Source organism: Eurypyga helias, unplaced genomic scaffold (assembly GCF_000690775.1).
Source record: "Eurypyga helias isolate BGI_N326 unplaced genomic scaffold, ASM69077v1 scaffold27246, whole genome shotgun sequence".
In the NCBI taxonomy this organism is placed as follows: domain Eukaryota; kingdom Metazoa; phylum Chordata; class Aves; order Eurypygiformes; family Eurypygidae; genus Eurypyga; species Eurypyga helias.
Window position 1 is genome coordinate 1 of NW_010257760.1, and position 9,704 is coordinate 9,704.

Genomic DNA, 9,704 nt, shown 5'->3' on the forward strand with positions numbered 1-9,704 from the left:
CATTCTGTGATTCTATGACAGTGCTCCCAGTAATGCTTGGGCAGGCATCTTGGTTGTGTATGTGGCAAAATGTGGGTTCAGTCTGTTCTGTAGCAGTAAGTCCACAAACTACTTGGAAAGTTCTGTTTTCGGGGCTTGTGGATCACTTATAGCTGCAGCTTAATTGTTCTGATCAAGTATTGCTATGCTGTATTATTCTAGGGAAGCTGTGAATAGAGAAATTATTTTCCTAAAAGACAGCCTTGAGATGCCTAGAAAATATTTTCCAGTTCTGCAGTGCTGATAACTCTGGATTTTATTATTTTTATTCCCTCCCTCCCTGGGGGTGAAGATGCTTACAGAGGTTTTCATCTATTTCTCTTACCATCCGCACAAACAGCTTAACCCGATGACATCCAGTGCTGTCAAGAACAAGGTGCCAATCCCCTTCCCAGTGCAGCGCAGCAGGGTTGTGAGCTCGTGAGTGTCCTAGCTGCAAAGCCGTGGGTGTCGGACGGTGGTGTGAGGGTCCGCATCCTTACTATGCATGACATAGGTGGCTGTGGCCAGGTACAGAGTGTGACAGAGTGGAGAGGTCTGCTAGCCTGATTTTTTCCTGTACGTGTATGGATGTGTGTACATCTAAGGTAACAGTCTAAGAGTACAGTGGTGAAATTTTATGTATTTAAGTTAATTATATAATTAAATCTTTCATGGTTCTTTTGGGGATTTTATTTTTAAATGCAAGACTAATTATTTTGGTTTTTGAAATGTTGGTGGCTCATGAAACTTGAAATACATTATTTGTATTCTTCTAGAAATATTTAATACTTTATTCTGGACTTCCAACTTGTCAACTTGCTTTGATCTAATCTGACTGCCTGTTTAACACAGGAAAAATAATTTTGCCTGAGAATATTCACAAAATTCCTACAAATGCACTTGGTATTGTGGCACCTTTTCTTTTTTAAATTAAAATGGTCAGTGTTCTTGTTTTAAAAACTTAGTGGTGAAGGCTCTACCCAGCCACGTACTTCAATAATTTGGTCATGTTTACATAGAGTCCAAGGGTCTGTTTGTTTTCCCTGGATAGAAGTTTTCTGCCAAAAACTTGGTCTACCTTTGTACTGATTCTGAACGACTGACTTGAATTATCTCCTGAGAGGACTTCGTTACCTCCTCACCTTTGGCCCCTCCAGCCCATCTGTGAGGGCTGGATGCTGCCCTCTGATTTTCAACACCTGCATGTGTGAGGTTTATTTTTAAGGGTGACACAGGAGGACTTGGTTGAGGCCCACGCTGCTTTAATGCTTCTTCACACAGAATAAAACGGCCTCTAGTTTCATGAGCCCTTGTTTTGCGTTTCTTTCATGTTATGCAGTTGTTGGGGTTGTTCATAACGGATCCTGCCTTGCATTGCTTCCAGAAAAAGAGAGAAGAATAAAAAGAGGGAAAACGGTATCTGGTCCAGTGTGGTGGAGGAGAGAGGTTGTCCCGATCCTCTGTGACTTCTGAGGTTGGAAAATAGGATATCTCAAATGAGAACGGCAGACATCCTTGTGCCGTACTTGAATTCCAGCGCTGGATTTTGAACAAAGGAGTCTTTTCCCCAGGCAGTGTAGATATAAACCCTAGATAAAGTAGCTCTTTAGGAAAACACTGAATTTGAAATATTTTCTTTTACTTTGCTGTTTCTTTCTTTTGTAATACTATATTCCCCGCTGTCCTTAGAATTTCAGAGCAGCCAAGAGAAATAAAAGCCTTATAAAGTGGTTTGCAGTAAACCAGCTTGCTAGTCTTCTGTAACTCCAACTTTTGTGCGGCTCCCCCTGGGTCACCCCCCACTTTCTGACCGCAAAGAAAAGTGCTGTCTGCCCATAAATACATGGGGGATGCGGGTGAAGCAGTCACAGCTGAAACCTGCTTCTGTGGTTTCCGCCTTCCCTGGGCTGCACGAAGCGCTCAGTTCGGGAACTGTTTTGGCCAGCTTTGACGTTGCAGGGAACAGCACTGTGCATCTGTGACAAAGGTGGAAAAGTTCCCGAGTGGTTTCCAGGTGACATCCCTTTTGGCAGTGTGGCGTTTATAATGTCACGCTTGTACCTGTAGGAAACGTTTGAGTCCCATTTCTACTGATTGACTGCGAGCGTTCCTGGTGTCTTAAAAATCACAGTTTGGTTTCATTTGAGCCTTTTTGAAATCTGAAGTTAAATAAGCCACGTAAATAAGCCTTAGTGTTGCGTTCTGAAAAAAACCCTAGGAGAAAGGCAGTTTCTGTGCACTGCAGGAGAGTTGGGGCATGTGTTCAAATATAACTAACCGTAAACATTGCATTCCTGTAAAAAACCAGCCTAGGAGTAAGGGGAGTCATCTGTCAACCCGTGTGTTTGGGAGGTGCGATTTCACAGAGCGGAATATAAGCATGCTGGGAAACGGAAGGCTGTTCTCCAACAGATTTGTAATTTGTGGCAGAGGTAAGATTATTAAAAGTGTAATTGAAAATTGCATATTCACGGAACTTTGAGCAAATTTAATTTCTCCCTTTTAATTTGTGCTCAGGAAAAGCTCTCCCAAGTCGTTTTCTGTATTTATGTAGTTGCGTGTGGAGTGGCTCACTTCATGAGGTGTCGAGCACCCAGTAGGTCTTGTGCAAGGGTTGGCTTGAGGCAACGCTTACCGAGTCTGTCAGGTCTATAAACTGCATTCCTGTTGCTTTTCTGCTGTGTGGCTTGGGGATCCTCTCCTTATGTTGGGAGTGGATGTTACAAAACAGTCAGGAGCACGCAGATGGGCTTGGGAGCAGTATTTCCCTGAAGAGGTAGTGGTTCCCTCTGGGACCTTGTGACTTCCATCGCTGGCCAGAGGAGAGGGGTTGCTCCTGGTCTGGAGATGCAGTCGCCACTGTGGGAAGTGAGCGGGGAGAAAAGCACTTCATTACGTTTTTTTGGGTAGTAAATCCCTGTAGATGGCTGGACATGATGATGTTAAAAAACCCAAACTCATCAAAACCCAAGCGACTGGAACCTGAAAATGTACTTCCTCTTTGCAAGAGAGAGTATAGAAAATGTCAACAGCTTGGCCTTTCAAAATAAGTGGTGAAACGTCCCACTTTATCACTTTGATAGCTTGGATCATGCGGTGGATGTCCTTATTCCTTTGAAATGTATTGTAAAATTCCTCTTAAAAGTGTTGCTCAACTGGCTGATGTTCTTCTTGCGAGGAACTTCTCTGAAGGCTAGGAATAAATCCTTTTTCTTCAGAAGTCTGTGTCAGCGTTTTGTTCTCTCAGATTTCTCTGCTGCGTGAGTATATTCATCTGCTGCTTGCTCTTTAAAGAGGTTCTGGCTTAAGGTTATCCCTAACAAAAGCCCATCACATGAGGAGGAAATGGTACAGAGAGAAGGCAAAGACCCTAAAAACACATCGGTTTACCAGATTTTTGAGCTGGTCACCTGTGGTGGTTTTTTTTTTTAATGAATATAGGATAATGGGAAATAATTTTTACATTAACTCTAATTCATCTAAAAGTAAATGAGAACATTTTAATGCATGTATAGCTTCTGCTAGAGAAGAAACAGAAGCACCTTTGCTGTTAAAAATCTGTGGTGTCATTGCGTTAGATTCTTACTCTGCTCTGACAAATACCCGACTTGAATACAGCAGCAACCAGACTGAGTATACAGCAACAGAACATCCTTTTCTGTTTGAATTTTTAAGAAACAAAACAAACCAGACCTGCTCGCTCCTTAGCATTTCACATTTCCCAGAAATTGATCTGAGGCTGTATTTTCTGGTGGAAAATAGCATATCAAACCGTTGTGGTCGTTCCCATCTGTACAGATGGAAAGCAGAGCCTGCCTCCCAGTGGAAGTAGTCAGGAGGATTTTCTTAAACAATTGGAAAATGACTGTAGGAATTTGGAGGGTCATAAATTGGCAGTGATAACTGGGCTGTTACTCCATTTCTCCAGTAGCCAAAGGTTGTTGGTGGTGATGAAGCTTCTTGTTTACTTCTGTGAAGGCTTTTTTTCCATACTGTGTGTGCAGTGGTATTGGAGTTCTTGTTTAAGTGCTCTTCTGTGTTTAATTTGTGTCTGTGGCTTAAAAATCCAGCAGTATACATGGGGAATCGGTGTCTTTGTCTCTTTGACAGAAAATTTGCAGACACCAAAGTTAACTCTGAGGTCCTCTCCAGCAGTAAGGTACTTTATCCATTCATTTCTTTGTTTCTCTGACACAAACCTGAAAAACATTTAAGTTTGGTGTTTAGTACATCTCCTAAATGCTCTAATAGCTGCTTATGAGAAGGAATGGAAGCAGTGTGTTGACAATGCCTGATAAAGCAAAGTGCCTGAAACAAGAAAGACACCCGTTTGCTATGAAGCCGTATAATGTAGTGGGAAGAAAAGGAGACCAGAGATGTAGCAGCACTGGGTTGTGTTCCTGCCACAGCCATTATTTTGTTGAATGACTTTGCATAAATGTTTTTATCATGCTGTGTTAGTAGTAACAGTGACAATAACTTCTTGGGAAGTGCTTTTGGGTTTGCTGGCAATTGTTACCTTAGAGCTGTGTTTTACTGCTCTTATTAATAAAGATGTATTCGTCAGTACATTAAATATTTACTCTGTTTTGTATAAGTTAAAATAACTTACTTAAGGAAAAGAAGTTTTAAAATGTTTTGAACAGAAGAATTTCTAAGGTGCAGAATTGCAATGGGGTGGACTATTTGAGCTGCTGGTGTTGTGGTGTTTGTGTCACAGGTAACAGTAGCTTTAGGGAGTGCCCATTTAAGTGTTGCTCCTGAATTACTGCCAGACTCATTTTGATTGAGTTCTACTTCTCACCTGTGACAAAGGTTTAGTCGTCAGTTTATACTCATACAGTCAGACTGTGCATTGAATGTCCTGTAGCTTTTTGGGAAAAGTTGTTTGTCTACTTTGTGATTGTCCCATTAGCTTTCAGGTCCTCATAAATATGACTGGCTTTGTTTTGTTAGAAAGCAGAGAGTGGATTTATGGACCTGAGCCTCTTGCTGTCCTGCAACAGTGATGCTTCATACAGGTGGGGCATGAAGTCTGTAGAAGAGCTGATGGCAAATGGATGTTTTTAACACCCAGTTACCATTGCCTTTTTGGAAATAGCTGTATTTCTGGGCTATACCAAAGATTCATTTAAGAGGTCTTTGCCCTCAAGAAATGTCACCCGCTTCTATCTAATTTAGGTCTGTGCTACCACATTTGTCTCCCCCTTGCCTGCCACCACCAGGTATGATAATCTTCTCCCTTCCTTGGTGTAAATGGGCCTACGAAGAGGAAAAGGACAAGTATTATTATCTAGAAACGTTTGCAAAACATTTACAATTTCCTTTGTTTCAAGATTTAGTTAATAAGAGTAGAAAGTCTCTCCTTTACCCAAAGGACTTCTCTGGCTGATGTAATTCCTACTGCTGTAGTACCTCGGTGCCTAACAAGTACATAGTATATTTATCCTAATAATAGCCTCCTGGCTGCCTCCTCAGGAAGTAAGAGTGTAATTTTACAAATGTAGCATTGAGATGTGAAGGACATAAAATAAACCCCTTTGTATTTATAGGAATAGCCTGCGTCCAAAGTCTGAAGGCATTTAGGCTGTAGCACTTGAAACCCCCAAGGGTGAGCTCCAAAAAAATTAAGTAATGAGATCGTTAGTAGTGAGAACGGAAGGTTAATCCTCTAGACCACAGCTCTTCCCTGACCCACAGTGTCACAAGGAGTTTTGCATATCTCTGCTGATCTTGCTTCTCTTACAGCTGAGTGGAGTGTGTGATTTACAGGGTGACTGCCAGGTTCCTTCCCTCTCCTTCCAGCTGTGTGTGGCATCTACCCCTGTCTGTCCATGGTTACCCGGGCTGAGGGAGCAGAACAACAACAACTTTTGTAGTGCTAATGTTCTGTTGGTTTAGGTGCCTGCAGTGGCTCACCCTGGGCTCAAGTAAGTACCAGAGTTGATACAAAGGAAAATTCACCCTTCTGCCCTGTGAAGGAGAGGGTTTAAACTGGATCAACAAGCTAATCCGACTCATTCCTAGCCACACAGGCACTCCTGTGTTGGTACAACGGAGGGAAAGAGGAGATGAACAGCCTGTTTTTATTAGCAGCCCACTGTTAAATCCGCTTGAGCCAAACTGAAACCATACCCTCAGGCTGTGTACCTCATGAGCAACCTTGGCTGCCCCAGCAGGGCCTCCAACACTTACCTTGGAAACTGGTGCGTTCCAAGCTGTGATGTCTGTCCTGATAGAATCATAGAATCATAGAATGGTTTGGGTTGGAAGGGACCTTAAAGACCATCCAGTTCCAACCCCCCTGCCATGGGCAGGGACACCTTCCACTAGACCAGGTTGCTCCAAGCCTCATCCAGCCTGGCCTTGGACACTTCCAGGGATGGGGCATCCACAACATCTCTGGGCAATCTCTGATAGTTGGTGCGTGCCCTCGTGTACTTGCAGAATCGCCCCTGCGCGCAGAAGCGCCGGAGCTGCCATCAGGACTGGAGTTCACTTGTGGATTTGCTTACGCTGAAGCCTCCTGGGGGGCAGGTGGTGTGAGCAGGAGCGCTGATATGGTCGGGCAATCCGCCTGTGCCTGTTTGTGATCCCCAGCGCAGCAGCTGGGGGCATCTACAGAGCCTGAGTATTCACCCAGGGTTGTGCGAGAGGTGGGTCACAGCTGGAGGCTCCACAGGGATGGCAGCAAGGCAGCTCAGAATTACCCTAGCTGTGCTTGCAGAGCGTAGTTACTCTCCCTGTGTCCAGAAAATCTGCATTCCTTTAGGAGAAAAGCCACAATCAGCAGTAATTTTGGTCTCCCACCATACCTCTTCCTCTGCAAGCCAATAGCAGTTCACAGCAGGTGTAGTGGTGACGAGGGTCAAGTCCTGGGAGAGACAGATTGTCTCTTGTTTGGGACTTGGAGTGAGAAATCAAGACTGGAGGTGATTCAGACGGCTGGAGCCCCTCTGCTATGGGGACAGGCTGGGAGAGGTGGGGGTGTTCAGCCTGGAGAAGGGAAGGCTCCAGGGAGACCTTATTGCACCTCCCAGTACCTGAAGGGGCTACAAGGAAGCTGGGGGGGGCTTTTTACAAGGGTCTGTAGTGACAGGACAAGGGGTAACAGGTTTAAATTGAAAGTGGGGAGGGTTAGATTAGAGATCAGGAAGAAGTTCTTCCTGGAGAGGGTGATGAGGCACTGGGACAGGTTGCCCAGAGAAGCTGTGGATGGCCCATCCCTGGAAGTGTCCAAGGCCAGGCTGGATGAGGCTTGGAGCAACCTGGTCTAGTGGAAGGTGTCCCTGCCCATGGCAGGGGGGTTGGAACTGGATGATCTTTAAGGTCCTTTCCAACCCAAACCGTTCTGGGTCTGCCTGCTTGAGGAAGCTTTATGAAAACCCCCAGCTGAGTGGCTCTACAGCCACAAGGTCCCCTTCTTCAGCAAAGGCTGTGTAATGACTGTTAACAAGCCCTGTGTGGGGCTAGAAGTGACGCTGAGACCCAGGAGCAGCCTGGAGAAGAGTGGTGTGGAGGGATAGGGAGGCTGGAAAATAAGCAGGAGACAAGGACAGCGTTTGTGCTTGTGTGGAAGTCACTGGGGCTGGGAGTGAGGGGACACCAGGATAGCTTGGAGGGAGCTGGGCCCGGGTGAGAACACGGGTCCCGTGAGCAGTCCCAGGGCAGTGGCCCTCTGGGGATGCAGGAGGTGGTGTTGAGGAGTGAGCTGGGGAGCTGAGGGTGCGTCTTTGCGCTTGTTCTGCTGTCGCCTCAAATTTGGGAGCACGTGCTGAGCACCAACTCTTCTCAAGGCATCCGCTTATACCGGTCTCTGAGGCTTGTTGAGATTTCCATCCTCATTGTTACAAGAAATGTGTGAAGACACTTTTGCTGTAGCAGTGAGAAACATCTGTTTTCAAATATAACTCTTACACCCATATTGCAAAACAGACCTTCCTCTTGGATGGGTATGTGTTCAGGACTCTTTCCTCATCACCGTTCGTTACCGCAGGCTCTGCCTCGCCTCGTAGTCAAGGGAGTTTCCTTGTGAATCATAGGCTGTTCCTTCCATGTAAGTTTGGGTTTTCTTTTCTGTTTGCATGTAGATAAGTACATGAGTATTTATAAATGCATAATAGTGACTTGTTTAAATATTTTCTGGTAAAAGAAAAGTTTACTTGCTGATGTTTGTGCAGAAATGTGTTTGCTGTCAGCTCTAGCGGCGAATTCCAGATGTAGTAAAAAACCTGCTTCCTTAAAGTGGTTAATATTGCTTTTTATGTCCAGATGTAAACTAGTAGAGGCTAATTTCTGATACAGTTAAAGTTCTGTATTATGGGCTTTGTCATATTATCTGGAGTACTCAGATTGCTAGGTTTTATAGTGAAGATCTTGGCCAGTACATGAAGATACTCAGTTATTTTGTCCAATAAAGCCCAACCCTGTAAATAACCTTTTTTATCCTTTCTGTGAATGTTAACAAATCAGTTTCTTTTGCAAGATTTGCTGATAAGAGAAATATAACATGTGTTCCTGTGGCTGCAAATTGTTGATGGGAATGTGTTTTATGTAAGAGTGCCTTGGAATCTCTGGGTTTGAGTTTGGTTTTGTTGTAGGTAGTACATGTGAAATCGTGGAAGCCAAGAAATGGGGCTGTGAGCACCCTGGGTACTTACCTCAAGCAGCAAATAGTCAATCACTGCAGCTCTCTTGTGGAAAAGGTTATCTGTGTACGATCTGAATAGCTGTGTAAATAATGATGTTGGCAGACAGGTACTAGGTATGAAGTGTTTGCATTTGCTGCATATTTTAAGTGTGAATTGCTGGCACAGGTTTTTAAGAGTATTCTCTGCAAGGAGCAGTAAATAAAACCTTGATGTGTATTGGAGCAAAGTCAATAAATGTCATGGTTACTATTTTATGTAGTCTTTTTATAAAGTGTCCGGGAATATTTATTACTCGGGCTGAAATGTATTCTCTCCATAGATGGATATACAAAGATAGGTACCTCTTTTGCACCCCAAATGCTAGAACCAGTGTTGCACTGAAAGACACTTTCAGGGAGGTGTGAAGCATGAGCTGCTGAATTTAACTGCTACTGTTCCAGCCACCTTGATTGTACTGGGCTTGAGTACAAATACTTGAGTGCAGTGTTCTGCAACATGTGGGTTTTAGATGTGTTGAAGAATGGTGCTCAGTAAACACCTGTTGATCTGTGTTAGAGATCTGTTGGGAAAAAGAAATTCCAGGTTGCCCAGAGCTGTGGATGCCCCATCCCGGGAAGTGTCCAAGGCCAGGCTGGATGAGGCTTGGAGCAACCTGGTCTAGTGGAAGGTGTCCCTGCCCATGGCAGGGGGGTTGGAACTGAATGGTCTTTAAGGTCCCTTCCAACCCAAACCATTCCATGATTCTGTGAAACCATGAGTGTGTTGTGTATGAGTTGGCTTTAACTTGGATATAGCGGGTCTAGACTCTCCATGGTGATGCAGTGCAGTATTAGATGAGCAAAAGGTTTTATTTATTGTAAAAGACAAATGAAAGAACAGAGGATGTGTTTTTTAATTACCATATTTAATGGGGATTTTCCCTTTTTAGATATCACGCCATTACCTGTGACAGCTCCTGTTGAGTAAACGGAGACGGGAACATCTTGTAGCGGCTGGGGGGCCCCTTCCTCCCACAACAAGGAGATACATACA